This window comes from Tyto alba, unplaced genomic scaffold, assembly GCF_018691265.1.
Source record: "Tyto alba isolate M040663 unplaced genomic scaffold, T.alba_DEE_v4.0 Super-Scaffold_43, whole genome shotgun sequence".
NCBI lineage: Eukaryota > Metazoa > Chordata > Aves > Strigiformes > Tytonidae > Tyto > Tyto alba.
In genome coordinates this window covers 124,806-140,703 of record NW_024881319.1, presented here as the reverse complement: position 1 = coordinate 140,703, position 15,898 = coordinate 124,806, and positions in this window count along the sequence as shown.

The following is a 15,898-nucleotide window of genomic DNA, read 5'->3' as shown; positions in this document are numbered from 1 at the left end:
GGGCCAAAGAGACATCTTGCTGGCTGAGCCATGGGAGGGGGGGGATGCTGGGTCTGACAGGCTCGAGGGGGACAGAAGTGAGACACCTGGTGGGACCCTTAAATAATCCTGCCTCCAGCATGATTCAGTCCGATGTCCTGTGGTTGAAAGGAGCGAGGGGAAAGGGATACAAACTGACCCCAGATATCGTCTTGTGCCAGTAAATTCAAAAGGGAAATTCCAAAGAAAGACGAAGTCAATAAAAAAAGCCTGAAAATTCGAAATAACATTATAAAAATCTTTTGACTCAGCAGAGAGCCAGCGCAGGAAGCTCTGAGGGACTCGCAGGAGGTGTTCAGAGCCAGTCGTGCTGAGGAAAATGAAAAGAGAGAAATAGAAACCCCTGATGATCCCAACAGAGATTTGATGTGCTTAGGTTCTGCAGTGACGGTGACCGTGTTCCTGGAGATGTGGCGGCAAGGGCAGCGATCTGGGATGGGTAAAACCAGGGAATGTGAAGTGTAAAAGGTTGCAACTGCAAAACAAATTTCACTCCTGGGGAGCAGAAGCAGCAAGCAGTCAGCTTAGGAGGTGGGGGTGTCTGCAGAGTGAGAGCCTCTGCCTCAGCCCTGCTCCTTCAGGGCAGAGAAAGAGGAGCTGTTAGAGGTGGCAGCGTCCAAAAAGGCTGCTCTGGAGGAAATTGGTAAGAAGTGGTAGTATCCAGTGATTCTTGACTGAATGGGTGAGCTGAGCAGGCCAGAGGGGTTTCAGAGTGGAGCAGCTAATCTCATACCAGAACCCCACAACCGCTGAACCCACCTCCAGTCCTGGAGGGGACAAGTGAATCTGGCATTTGTGCTGGGAATAGGAGAGCAGGCAGTTGCCACCTGCCCGGGCTGATGGCGTTTGTACAGCCTTGTAGAACGTTTGATTCCAAAACAACATCGTGGTTAGTGACACCTTTTAAAATAGGACTCTCAAATTCCTCTGTGAATAGGCCTGGGTGTTTCACTGAGAAAGAAGATCACACCTCTAATCTGTCTGGCTTCTCGAGCATGCTGGTTGTGTGGTAGGACTGATATCCCTCTGAGTGATGGTTGTTTCTTATCTGCCCTGGAGCTGGGTCAGAAACATACATGAGAAACTCACTACTTTCATGTGCCAGTCTAACCACCCATCTATTTGTATTCCCAGACATTTCCTGGCCATATAACCTTACACCAGCAGTGTCCACTCTATCTCTTTTCTACCCTGTTGTTGACTCTGATACATTCACACAGATCAATTCCTCATTTTCCTACCCTTCAACCCAAGTTCTTTTCATTTAACTCTTCTCATGTTGTATACCACGAGGGTCTTGTCACAGTTTTGTGGTTTGTAGCATGGGTCTTTCCCTGCCCCAGATATTTTCAGCTGACAGCCTCACAAGCTGGAACGTCTGCTATTGTTATACTTGTCCTCAACAGCCTGATTGTACAGTCTATACTGTTCTATCAAATCCCTTCTCCATTGCTGCAGTCCTCAAGGTCATTATAAGCTTTTTGTGTGATATCCTGGCCTCTTCTAGATTGATGATAGCATGTCATTTTGCCTCATCAGCAAATTTCCCTTTGCATTCTCCTGGTTTTTTGCCAAGATCATTAATGTAAATGTTAAGTAGAATAATTTCTGAGGCAGAAACACAAGGAACTGTACTGGTAAACCGTCTTCAGTCTAACACATCCCCTTTTTGCTGAAGCAATTACCATGCCACTTTCAGGCAGTTCTTTACCCACTTTACATTTCATATGCCAGTCACATCTTCTTTGTCTTAGCTAATAATTTACTGTGTGGCACCATTTCAAATGTCTTACTGAAGCCCAGGCAAGTGAGATCTACTGCATTTCCTTCATTGCGAATATCTGTGAATTTATGAAAGGAAGCTGTTAGTTTAGTGTTGGTGTGCATCAGGGCCAATATTGCGTGATGTACTGTATGTTGTCCCTTGTGCAATGCCTGAGGATTTGGAGAAGGGATTTCAGTCAGAGGATTATGTCTGCAAAATACAAGATGATTTACATTAATCAGGGATGGATAAGACTGGGATTATACAAGTAGTTGATGGAACAACATGCTAGCAGATGACATTCACTCAGGAGTCATTTGAAACACTAATTTCTGTTTCTAAGGTCAAATGAACAACTACTTTGGAAAGAAAAAGGCCTGTGGTAATGTTTTTGAGTTTATGGCCAGATTTTAAAGATATTTGGGTCCTGAGTATTTGGCCCATGTGACTTGGAAGTCTCTGTTCCATTCCTCTTCAATGACATTCAGGTTCACTAAATGCCATTTTCTTTAGAAAATGAGACTTAACATCTCCTTATTTTCTAGAGTTGGTCCTTGGTCCTGCAAATCCAAAGATTAAGCAGAATATTGGAGTGCGTGAAGGATGGGACAGAAACTAATTACCCAAATGCCACAATGTTGCTGTAGAAACCAGCAGGATGATCTCCGAATGCCACATTCAGCCCTGATCATTTTGACTCAGAGATGGATAGAGACGACACGGAGGACTTTGAGCCAGGTGATGAAAGCATTTAGCAACTTGGAGATGGAAGATGGAAAAGAGCAGGGCAAGTATGAAGGGAGCTTAAAAATAAACATTCAATATTAATTATCTACCCTTTCAGACAGAGACAGGAACATTTACATGGTTAAAATCATTTAAGGAGAAAAACAGTGCACTAGAGAGAAATATTTTGACACAAGGCATAATTAACGTGCGAAACTCTCTGCCAAAAGGTCTTATCAAGGGCAAAAAGTGGAGAAGAAAGACAGAAGCAATTTCTATAAAACAACCCCAGCTATGTAAATTTAGGTAATTTTTATTTTTTAGTCTGTTTTCAGCGAAGTGGGGCTTATGCAAGCTGCTGTCTGGTTGCAGGAGGTAGTGATAGTTTGTGTCTGCAAACTCAAAACTGAAATCACTTCTTGCTGTCAGACAACTTCTTTTGAAAGCCCCAGCAATGTATTCACGTGGGCAGGCGCAGATCTCTGCAGAGGCAGTAGCTGAGAGCCACTGGCTATGCCAAATTGCATGGAAGAGAAGTAGGTCAGTACATCTGGGAGACCAGAGTCCACGGTGCCCTCGACAAACCAAACCCAGTCCCGGTGAGAGTTAGCCCCAGGGTTTTCCTCCACTTGAGCCCAGGGCTGAGGAGGGGGCTGTAGGTGCAAATAACGAGCACAGGAGACAAACAGCAGGATGGGGGCCTGGGCTGGGGGTTAGTGCTGTGGGTTCTGTTTGTGGGAGCTAGGGCAGAGTGACTCTGGGTTCACTGTGTGGCAAGAAGGTGCTGGGGGCTGGCAAGTGAGCTTCGAACCTGGGTGTTTCACTGGGCCTTGTGCTCTGACTCCAGCCACGTACAGAGAGATGTATTTACATTTAGGTGAAGCAGGATACTTCTTTGTTATGTAAATCTCTGCTCACACAGCATTTTTCTTCCCTGGTTTTGTTTAAAGAAATGTATCTGCTTGCCTTAAGGAGCAAAGGGTGCCTGAGGCTGGGGACTTGTAGTCAACATGGGGAGTCCAGGAAAGGGTGAGAGAAGCTGAGGCTGCAGCCGTCTCTGGGTGAAACATATCCCCTGGAGTGGTCTCTAAGCTCTCAGATCCAGAGCTGAGGGTAACCAGTGTCCCTGTGGTTTGGGAGAGCTGTGCTGGGTGGCTGGAGGGTGTCCGGCACATAAGCCTGCAGTGCCAAGTCACCCTGATTTTGTTGGACCTGACTAATCCCCATGTGTTTTTCTGTAATGCGTGCACAAACAGATGTGCTGAAACCTCCTGCCTGAGGAGAGATTATTTTTGCTCTTACCATTCTCTTCCCTTTCATTTTATTGTAGAAGTTGCTCAAGTTGGGGGGAGAACAGGTCTATCTTTGATCCAGGACGATAGAAAAATCTCTGTCCTGGGATGTGGATCTTTGCTGGGCATAACACAGGATCTTCTGAGGGGGAAGAGACATTCAGGAATTTTAATTTAAAAAGTAGCTGTAGGGATTGGTTTAGGAATTCCACTTTGAATGCTGAGTTACTCTTATAAAGCAATATATGCAAGAGTCAGTGACAGCTCACTGCAAAGTGAGACTGACGGCTGATCTGTGTTTTCCTTGTAACCTTTAGTCACGGGACTCCTCTGCATAATTTTTATCAATGATGAGTGTCACTTCCCGGACAGATGTTGCATAATGCCATGTGGTTTTCTCTACACTTGCATGGGATCGTGGTGTTGGCAGTTTCTTTAATTTCTTTCTGCCTGTGGTTTCCTTCTGTCTTACCCTGCTGCATGGTGGAGGCAGAAGGGCTGCTGTGATCCCTTTAGTGCTGCGAAGCACAGGGTCCCATGTGTCCGGCAGCCACTCTTGAAAGAGGTGCAGAGAGCATGGCTCCTCTGTGACTCAGGGTCACAAACACAGCCTGCTTCTGCCAGCTAGCAGGGATCTGTCCTCAGGGTAAACTCTCAGCAGAGCTGGGGAGGCTTTCCTAAAGTCAGCTGCAGACTGAGGCAGTTGCAGTTCTGTCCCAGCTTTCCTTAGCAGGCTTGAGGACCAGAAGTGATGCTGTCCTCTTCCAGTGACTGAGATCCTCCCTCGTCTCCTCTTCTAGTCTAAATGAAACTCGTGACATTGTCTGCCTGGACATGGGACTTCCTTGCTGCTCTCTTCTGACTCTTCTCCTATCACACATTTCTTGAAACATGAGGCCCTAAGGGGCAAGTTCCTCACCAGCAGCAGTCGCCCCAGTACTGAGCAAAGCTGGGGCTCTGCTCTGGCTGCACACCGTCCCTGCTGTTTCTGGTTGCTCTCTCAGTGCATCTCTTCACATATCACCATGCCCAACTTGTCCCAATCTGCCTTTCCAGCTGCCTGCCCCCCAGGTCAGTAATGATGGCCCCTCTGCTCTTTTAACTGTGCTTACAGCACCTGGAGGTAATATGTTTTTTAGACTTTAATTCCCTCATTTTCTTAGGGAGACACATGCAAGTCAGTGTCAAAAGCATCTGCTAGTGCAAGACTAGTGCCCTGTTTGCTCATCACTGGCTTTCTGGTACCTCTCCCACTCCATGTGAGTTGGTCCTGTTAATCACCAGTGATTCAGAGATGGCCACAGCCTGGCTGTGGAGGAGGTTAGTGGAACCTTTGGGGCCTTTGTGTTTGACTACACCTGCCTTATCTACCTCTACCTTACTTATTTGTTCTCTTTTCCCTTTTCTCATCTGTGTGCACTAAATTTTGATTGTGTTGAGCACTTGACCATAGCCTCTTGTTTTGTTTATGCAAAGGGAAGCCAAAAAGAGGTGGCATCTTTGACTACTTGCTCCTTTTCCTAACTAATGGGCTTTTGCTTTCTTTTGTTTTTCAGATTTGTTATTTGCAAAGATGGGGTTTCTGATCTCCTGTGTTTCCTCCCCCTCCCCCCTTTGATTTCTTTTGTGTTTCTCTGCTGGATTAGAAAGTCATCTGTTTACAGAGCTCTTCCATGGCAGGAGAAATAAAACCATGTTATTTCTTCACTCTCCCTTTACATCAGTTCCTTATATTTAATTCTTTAAACACACTTAAACACAAACTGTCTACTTTTGCTGAGCTACAGTTTTGTGCAATTTGTTGTAATATCTTCGATTCCAGTTAGAACGGAAAGTATTTCATCAGCATCCAGTAAGAAGTCCCATCCACTCTCATCTAAATGGAGAACCGAAACCTTGGCCAAACCACTTCTGCAGGGAAGAGGAAATATTTTCACCATTTCCATCAAAAATAATCTTTGCAATTGTGAGATTTTCTATGGTTCTTACTAGATGACAGTTTTCTTCTGGTTGCTGCTAAAGTCAATGCCCACAGATCATTGCAATGATCTCCGTTTCTAATATGTGCGGGGTGTGGGATATTCCTTACCACCATCCTGGCATTTCCTGTTTCCCTTTGCTACACTCTTACCTATCCCACTCCTTTTCTCTCTGCTTGGACAGGCAAAAGGGATCCCACCAGGTCAGCATTGCGCACTGCCATTGCTCATCCTTGGCTGTGACCCCCATGACTCTGCTCTCACTACGTAGTCGGCGTTTCCAGGAGGAAGCAGTGTCTCACTGCCCGCCTCTGCCTCAGCAAGAGAGGCGATGCAAGCCCCCGGCATGCCAGGTAATTGCTGTGCCGTGGTCAGCCGCTGGCACCCATCGGGATCGCTGTGCGTCAGCAGGCTCTTCCCCCAGTCCCGCTCTTGCACGTCACGTCAGCAGCCAAAGGGGAAAGTGCTGTGGGCTCGCGGCACCTGGGCCACGTTCCGCAGATGATGGGGAATGTAACTCTTAATCCAACGCACCTCCCGCTGTAGCTGCATCCCAGAGCTTGCCATGAGTCCCTTGAGGCCCAAGAGCAGCACAGAGCGGGATCCCTCCCGTGAGCCGGTCCAGAGAGATGCCCTGACTCCCCAGCTGGGCAGGGGCTTGGAGGGAACCTCCCCGTCCTCCTGCATCCTCTGTGCCTGAGCCATGCGGAGGCTTTACCTCTCCTCTCTGCTTTTTGGCAGTGCTGTCAAGGCTTGGGGAATATCAACGTGGCAAAGTGCATGAATTTCCTCCAACAAACTCAGGTATTGAGCCTGGGGTCCTTCAGTGGGAGATAAGTCCAGAACTCTGGGAGCAGCTGCAGGCGGTGCCCATGCTGGGGAAAAGGCAGAAGTGGGGAGGGAGGCTCAGGTGTCTCTTGAGAAGTCCTGACTCCATCCCCTGGTGATGTGGGAGCTGCCCGTGGGCAGGGAGAGTTGGGGGTGGCACTGCCTGCTGCAGGGACGGTTTCTTCTGTCTGTGTCCCTCGAAGCAGCGACTACTCGAGCAGATGCACTCCCCACCACGTGCTCCTTCTGAATGCCTCAGTTTTGTTTGGGGGGACAACCTGTCCCAAAGGGTGGGAGGGTGCCTCCGGGCACCAGCACTGGTGGGAAACAGAGACTTTCCTGGACATATGAGACGTGCTGCAAGCTTACAGTGGTGCATTGGACAGACTAACATCCCCAATTGCATCTCCAGGTGCGGTCGGCGAGACAAGCCCCACTGTGTCCCGTCCCCAGAACATCGCAAGTGTTCTCTGTCCCCAAGATGTGCGGAAGGGCTGCATGATTGGCACAGTGGTAATCGTGATTTTCCTACCACTTGCACTGCTGCTGTGCTACGTCTTCGTCCGGCAGCGGAGGAAGAGCAAAGAGTAAGTAGATGATTTTCCCCCCCACTGCTCCCTTGCATGGCTGCTCGTGGGCCTTGCTCTGGAGAGGAGTCCCTGTGTCCCTCCTGCAGCCGAGTGCCTCAGCGGCTTCCTCTCTCCACAGACATGCCCCTGCACCTTGGGGACACCGGCTGGAAACCGGCGGGTACCCCTTGCGCCCGGTCAGCCCCACCAGCCACCCCGGCATCCCTGACAGCTGGGACCAACAACAGCAGCAGCAGCCCCCGCCTGAAACACCGGCACGTCCACCCTCCAGACGGGATACACTGCCACCACCACCGCCACCGCCGCCAACCCCTCCTGCCCCCAGCCCAACACTGGCCGCCTCAGTGCCTCAAAATGGGCCCAGCTCCACCAAACTCCAACCCAAACGTCCTCCCCGTCCCCCGAGGCCATGGGTCCAGCCCTCTGACAAGGGCTGAACGCAGCCCTGCCAGGGTAGGGGTTGAGGATGGGAAGACAGAGTCCCCCACCCACAGCTTCGGGGGGCAGCCCTTTCACCCCCCCATGAAGAGGGACAGAGTCGGCGCACAAGCGTCCATGTGGCCCTAATAGCAAACCCCATGAGGCACCAAGCGCTGGCTCATCTCCACGCCCAGCCGCGGCTGTGGATATGCCCACTGTGTCCACTCGCGGTGGAGGCAGGCAGGAGCCAGGCACGGGGGCTCCTCTGACTGGCGTGCACAGCCCCCATGGGCTGGGGGAGCGTTCCCCTCACTCCCCCCAGGCACACAATAAAGTTCTGTAAGCAGAAGATTGCTTTGTGTCTGAAGTTTATCAACTCTTTTGGCCTGTAAAGATGAAAATCTTTACACAGTTAGCAAGCTGTGGTAGTCTACAGGAAGTCTTTAAACTTCCCTTGTTAAAAGCCAAGTTCCAAGTGCTATTTTTCCAGTCACCACGCGCTTGTATTCGGGGAAGTGTGAAGAAGATGATGACACTGCAGCTGTGGAGCTGCCTAACTTTCCCCGAGCAGCAGCAGCAGCAGCAGTAAAGACGAAGGCGTTCGCTGCCTACCACAGCCAAGGGCTGAGGCTCCAGCCGGCCCCCAGCCTTCCCCACACGGTGGGGAGCAGCCAGCGCTCGCAACGCCAGCGCTCTCGTGATTAGGCACCGCTCCGCAGCATTCCTAGGCCCGCTTTTAACGGAACCGCTTGTTAACGGGGCTTTCCACAGAGGTGGCCACCCGTCTATCATCCACCGCCTCTCACGCCCATTGGGTTTGGGGCCGTGCGGCACCGCCTCCACCTGGGACGCTCTCCCCTCACTGGACAGCGGGGAAAAAGTCTCCGCTCCCTCCGCCATTTCTGCCGAGGTGGCCTCGGGCGCAGTCGCCAGATGGCGGCCCCGGCGGTCACCCCTCAGCCTCCGCAGTCGACGGGTCCTCTCCTGTTCTGCTCGAGAAGCCGTCTCGCCTCGGAAGGCGCTCCGTTAGCGTGGTGTTACTCGACCGAAATCCCTCGTCTGGTGCGTGGCAGGGGCTAGGGCTTCCCGCAGGGCGGCGCGGGCTCTCCCGCGCCCTCGTTTTCGCGCCTCTGGCAGCACACCGCGGCTGCTGTCACGGACGCACCCGGGCCGGGTGCAGAGCAGCGCGCGCGGCTCTGCCCCTGCCGTGGCGGGAAGAGGGGGGCGGGACCGCTGCTCCACAGACAAGGCCCTCAGCCAACGAAACGCCTCATGGGGCGAGAGGAGGTGCAGGAGCGCTGGCCGCCTAGGGCCGGAGTTCAGCTCCTGCCGGGCTCGAAGAGGCGGCCCCCGCGGGAGCTCCCCTCAGAGGGCTCAGCGGGCGAGTGTTCGGAAGCCCTCCCCTTGGGACGGGGACAACCCCGAAGGGAGCTTGGTGGGATTGAGTGCCCTCAGCCCCCCGCCCCCCTCGGTGAGTGAATGGTGCCTCGGGGTGAGCTTGAGTGAGCGCTTGCCCCCTTCGGGCACCTCTGAGGGGCAGGTTTCCCCTTCGGAGAGTGGGTGCGCACCTTGGTATCATCACTGTTCACGTGCCGTCGTTGTCGTTCTTCCGTGTTGCTGTGCAGCAGCAGCGTCCCCAGCTGGTACGTGGAACTTAGTTAACTGTTATGGGGGCGTTGTTTTGGCTGCCCTGTCCCCGTCATCTCACTGGCTTCGGCTGTTTGGATTTGGTTGCAAACTAAAGTTTGTTAAAGCTTCTTGTCCGTGTGAAGCCGCTTTGGTATACCTCGGTGACCTGGATATTCCTGGTGGGATTTTTTGAATGTTCTGGGGGACGCCCAGGGCCTGTAGGGCGCATCAAGGTCTTTCAGAGGAGGAGAGGTGGTCCTTCAGCTTGCTGGTCTGTCTGCAATACCGGAGTCCTCGGGACTAGTAGATGCTCAGGGAGGGAAGTGCTGTGTTTCGAAGCAAACTTGAAACACAGGTCTGTTTTCTGTGCCTCTTAATTCTCACAGGTCACTGGGCTAGAGATACCTTGAAAATGTGGGAATGCACAGAGTCGTCAGTCTTTGTTTGCAAGGAAGAGTTTCTGTTTTCTTGTTCGGAGAAATGTTAGAAATAAGGAGACGTCTTTGAGTTCTTAACAGTTGTGTAAAAGTTCAGGGAGTTTGAATGCTGAAGTTCTTAGGTGTGTGGTGTCCTGTCTTAATACTTCACAACTAACGTTTTTTATCTCAAATGTGGGAAGGGAACACGGCGCCTTGGTTTCGGCGATCAGAGCAACGAACAGATGAGACGGTGCCCCGACTCCTGTCTGGACAAGACAGAGGTTTTGCACGTCGAACAAACGAAATCGTGATGCCTGAACAGCTGAAAGGTGAAGCCCAATGCAGTTTTCATCCTTGTACAGGTAAAACGTTGTGAAATAAATTTGGCCAGCTGCTAAATTCCTTTTTACTTCCAGGTGTAAATGGACTCTGTTCCTGACGAATACAGACGCTACAGCACAGCCCATGTTGGGGTGAGCACCTTTTGCCGGGTGTCCGCCAGGTACAACCGAGAAGCGCTTTGTTAGCCCCTGCACTCCCACTGTGGGTCACAAGATGGGGTCTGAATACCCAGAGAGACAGCTGTGCCAGCAGCACGTGCAGCAGCAAAACACCACCTTGCCACTGTATTTTGCTTGGGTACCGTAATAAATCTCGCTAGCACGCAGAGAGGGCTTCCGAGAAGTAGCAGTTATTAAATGTTATTTTTCCGGAGTCCTGTTCAGGAAGGTGGAAGAGGTAAATTCAGGTACCGATTTTTAGTAAGTTACAGGTGGTGCTGCCGGCAGTGAGGAGGGTTGCTGGAGGGCTGGATTTGCGGGAGGAGCAGAGTGCTGTCATGAGGCGGACCATCCCATCCGTCAGATAAATGAGGAGGGATCCAGAAGCGTTTTCCCCAAATGAAGCATTCTGTGGATGGCACCTTTGTTTTCGAAGCAGGAGATACTTCCTGAGTGTCGGTGTTCTTTTGCGCCTGAGACTTTGCCAGATGCGCGCTGGTTCAGGGGTGGCTGTTGCTCGTTATACCCGTAATTGGGAGGTGGCTTTGGTTGTGGCTTAGAGAACAATTGTTCCACGGTATGTCCAGTCAGGCACCAGCCAGTTGTTGACGTGACAGTTTTTTCTTTGGAAAGTGAATTGTTTTATGACTTTCTGCCCAACTCGCATCTTGTGTTTGAAAAGAAATGCCAGCCCATCTCTTTTACTGGACTGCGCGTAGCTGTGGCTTAGCAGGCCGTTTTCGATAGCGCTGATTATTTTAAAAGCAGATCAAGGGACATTGAAACTATGTGACTTGACATGTACTATCCTAGGAAGAGTCTTTGGTCTTGCAAAATAGCGCCCAGTAGTGCTGCTCGCCTTCCTCTCTGTTTCTTCAGGACAGATAGGAACGCGAGAGTCTAAATCTGTTCCTCGTCTAAGAGTCGAGACACTAGTGTAAAAGTGACAGCTGAAGGTTTGCTCGCAATTGGGGTGTTCACATTTATCCACCATTTCCATGTGAATCCTGCCATGTCAAAAGAAGCGTTTGAAGTTCTGTTGCAACCTCTTTTCACAGCGTCTGCTTATTCACATGCAGCTTTCCCGAAGAACCTCATAATGTTGTTTGGAGAGGTGCCACGCACCACCCAAGAGGTCAGCAGGCCCCTCTGCAGCTTTGACAGCCTCCAACGCTGTCGGGCCCCCCTGTCGTTACGAGGGGCCCCTTTCCAGTGCCTGCAGTTCCCTAAGGCAGGCGGGATCCCAACATGCAATGGAAATGTTTCACATCTGTGTCTGCTCCTAGATGAGGCTGCTGGCAATGGTTATGAGGCTTCTCACCTCAATGTTGGTTGGGAATCTTTGGGCCATCCTGGAGGTAAGTTCTCAACGTCCATTTTGTTGAAAGAGTAAACACTGACAACTTGGCAAGAGTTTATTCACGTGCAGATTTCCTGAAGACCCCCTCACTGTCCACGGCCTCCCAATGTCTTTGTCTAGTATTCCTGTCCTCCAGCCTGAGAGCAACCTCACGGGTAATTCAGAGGCAGCAAAGAGCATCTACCTTTTAATTTTTTCTTTCCGTGTGAAATGCAAGTTGCTCGTTCTGCGGCCGACGCGCAGACGTGCAGAAGAGCAGAGAGGGAAAGGGTCGGGCTGAGTGCCGTGCCCCGGGCGCTTTCCCTTGCGAAGCTCTTTGCCGGCCCCTGGGAGCCTGAGCTGCTCCCTCCCGGTGCCGCTGCCAAGCCAGTGGGCTTCTTGGCCTGACTTCAGAGCTGGTGCGAGCTCCAGGGAGTCCTTTCTCCCAGCGGCTCCACGCGTGGTTCATTTTGTCCCAGCGTGGTGCCACTGCAGGCACACGGTAACTCTTTGCACCAAGCTCCTGAGCGGAGGGGAGAGAGGAGTGCCGTGGAGTAATCCCGTCTTTGCCCGGCGCTCCTGAGCTGCCACTCCGATCTGAGGAAGTATCCTGGACTGTGTCACCGGAGCCGTTCTGTCCTGTGCTTCTTTGCAGAAGGTGATGCAGCTTTGCAGCTGGGTTCCGGGTCGGCGACTGCGGGAGATGGCACGGGTACGTCCTGGCTTTTCCCTCCCCTTCAGAGCTGCCCACTCACAGCCCAAAGGTCAGCCGGCCGGGCGCCTCTGCAGGTGGGAGGACAGACCTGCCCGTGGGTGCCCTCTCCTTGCGTGACCCCCTCACCGCTCCTGCGATTCGCGTCTGCCAGTGTAGATGACGGGAGCTTCTCTGGGTGATTAATAATTACAGGTGTTCCCGACGGGAGGACTTTTCCAGCTCCTCGGCTGGATCCGGCGCAAGAGTCTGGCTGGCATCCCAGGGGTGAGTATTCTGTCCTCTGCTCACCTCACAGGCTGTGCACTGGTTTTCTGCAATTTATTCATGTGGAATCGTACCAAATACGTTCTGTTAAGCTCCTCCAAGAGCTGAAGGAGGAAAAAACTCCGGGAGCCATCAGAAGTCATTTAGCAAATACTAGAGGAGCTGGAGAGAACACAGGGTGGGTATACTTCGCTCTGCCTTAGCCGTGAGATTCGTCAACTGGAGCTCTTAGATCCGTGTCCAGACACGCCGTCGCCTGCCCAGCAGGCAGGGGTCGAGCAGAGCCTCGCAGCAGCGATGCTGGGTCTCACGCCTTGCAGGCGCTGGCGAGCCACAGAGATGGGGCAGAGCCTCTGCTGCCAGTTGTGGCTCAAGCCAAGTGCCAAGGGCAGCTGGTGCCCCCGTTTTACCATCACGGCTCACAGCTGGCTTGTGCATGTCGGCAGGCAGATTTATTTATCTAAACCTTACCGATGTCTTTGAGAAGCGTTGCCTCCTGGAGGTGCCACCGCCCTGATGGGGAACGGTTCCACCTGACCCAGCTGTCCCATTTTCTTTTTCAAGAGACCGACGCAGTGGCTGTGCAGGAGTCGGCGTTTCCAGGAGGAAGCAGTGGCTCACTGCCCCCTCTGCCTCAGCAAGGGAGGCGATGCAAGCAGCGGAGTAAGAGCAAAGAGTCAGTGATTTTCCCCCCACTGCTCCCTTGCATGGCTGCTCGTGGGCCGTGCTCTGGAGAGGAGTCCCTGTGTCCATCCTGCAGCCGAGTGCCTCAGCGTCCTCCTCTCTCCACAGACATGCCCCTGCACCTTGGGGACACCGGCTGGAAACCGGCGGGTACCCCTTGCGCCCGGTCAGCCCCACCAGCCACCCCGGCATCCCTGACAGCTGGGACCAACACCAGCAGCCGCAGCCCCCGCCTGAAACACCGGCACGTCCACCCTCCATGGCCCCCACTGCCCCTGGTTCCCCCAGCCCAGGCCCCATCTGAAAAGGCACCCCTAACTCCCGAGCCCGCTGGTCCGGCCCTCTGCCAAGGGCTGGAGGCGGCCCCGCCAGGGTAGGGGTTGAAGGTGGGGAGACAGAGCCCCCCACCCACAGCTTCGGGGGGCAGCCCTTTCACCCCCCATGAAGAGGGAGAGGCTACTCTTTTAGTGCCAGCTTCCCAACAGTTACTAATTTGTGGTGGGACAATAAATCGTGCAGCAGACCATATGTACTACTTGCCTCTCATTCTGTTTACCTTTCAATGTGGCTTTCTGTTGTTTGACAGAATATATAGGCAGCACGTATGGCTGGGAAAGGAAGGCTGAACGTCAGGAGATAGTGCTGTCATTTATTCTGTCAGCAAATCTGTGAAATCTAAATTTTCACTAATGCTAGTGTTTGCATTAGTGCTGCAATGCGGGGGAGGGTGGCTGCATTTTCAAAGTGATCTTTGTTGATGTCGTTTGCATTCTCCAGTTGCTGCAGTTCTTGTTTGCGGACGTGGCGATCGGGACTCTCATCTGAAAAAAACAAAGGCATTGGACATTCTGAGTGATGTGTTTGGCTAGGTTGGTGGTACTTGAAAGCGTCTCCTGGCACGCAGTAGAGAGGTGATCCTTGATATTATTTCCTCTGACGAGCTTTTCAAACTACTGTTGCATTCACACGTTACGTTTTGGTGGGTCCTGATTAGAGGCTCTGCCTTTTAGTTCTCATTTCTCTCTTTCCCTTAAGCCTTCTGTCCTCCTGTGGAAATTGTACCAAATTTTCGTGCTGTTCCAGGAGGGTTTTTGCTTGCCGATTAAGCTGTCCAGAAGCTTCGGCCTCATTTGAGATTGCCTGCGGTTTCTCCAGTTTTGTGGAACACTCGTGGTGAAACACAGACGTTGACTCAGCAGTTAGCATCCGTTTTAACTGTTAAGCAGGTATTCTTTATTAGCAGCACTGGGGATCGCTCCACCGCGAGTGCTCCAACGGACAGGTAAAATCACAGAGAATTTCTGTTGATTCAAAGCAGTGACAGTGGCAGTGGCGATTGTTCGTCCACGTTTCCTTCGGTCACTATTTTCCCTTTTCCTGTATACCCTCCATGCTGCTTCAACTGACTTCTCCAAATCTCTTATCTCTGGTTCCTTCAACTTTTGCAATTTCCTTCTGTCTTCAGATGATTGCCCCCAAAATAACGATTCAAGCTGTTGTTGTCCAATATCAGGTGAAGGATCTAACGTAGTATATTTACGCATCGCAGATCTCAGTTTATCTCAAAACTCGGTTTCAGTTAGGCCCTGCTTAATAGCACACAGGGCTGACCAATTTACAGCTTTTGGTATTGCACCTTCCGATCCAGATTTGATCCATCCTTGATATTGCTTCAACAGCCTATATTCTGCATCATCAGCAGGGTTCCATGTAGGCTCAGTGAGGGGAATACAGGCGTCCACCCTCCCGGCAAGACCCCAGCCGTCATTTGTGCCTCTACCTGGGTTCTTGCCGTCTTTAAGACAAGCTGTTTCTCTGTCTCTGTCAATGCATCCAGCATTAAATCGATATCTTTCCAATCGGGATCTTGATTTTTTTTTTTTTTTAATTATTTTTTTACAATCTTTTAGCTACCCCCGAGGGATCATCTGTCTATCCTTTAAGTATCGCTTTCCAGGTACCTAAATCCCCCATGGAGAAAGGAACTTTAATGGGCTCTTCAGGCCCTACAGCTTGTCTTAAAAGGGCCTGAATTATCGGTCCCATTTTACTGCGAGTTTTGTGGGTAATAGGAGAGAAATTTTTGCTTGTCCCCAACTCCTTTATTTCTTCTCTTTCGTGTCTGTTGCCTCCTTCCCCTCCTGCTTCTCTCCTTCTCCCTCCGGGACATACGCAGTCCTCTAACTCCTTTTCAACCTCTTGCTCTTCCTCTCTCCTCTGATGTTTTTGACACGGCTGAGCTATACTGCAGATTGAACACCACCGAGGAATAGGACCTTGTTCCTTCTTCCTGTCCTTTTCCAAGGCAAGCACCAAGGAGTCTTGGGGTGGCATATTTATTCCACAATCTCTCTGCTGCTCCGGGTGATTTCTTAGAGAAAAGAACATCTCTGCATATCCTACTTCATCCCATTTCTTTCCTCATCTTAAAAATAACATCAGTTGCATCAAGAGTATTATAATCCGACGTCCCCTTAAAAGGCCACCTTTCCCCATCTTCCAGTTGATATAGTGGCCACCACTGATTCACAGTATTTTATGAGAGTCTTCTTTTTGCCACCCTCCAGGTGGTCCACCTCAATCTTTCCAAGGGGCTGGTACACACACGAGTGGACTTTTCTTAAGCTCTCCTTCACTTTGCCGACTCCCCATGCTAACCGTGCTTCAGGCTTCCTTCCCAACCACAATCTGCCTTTACACTCTCAAGAG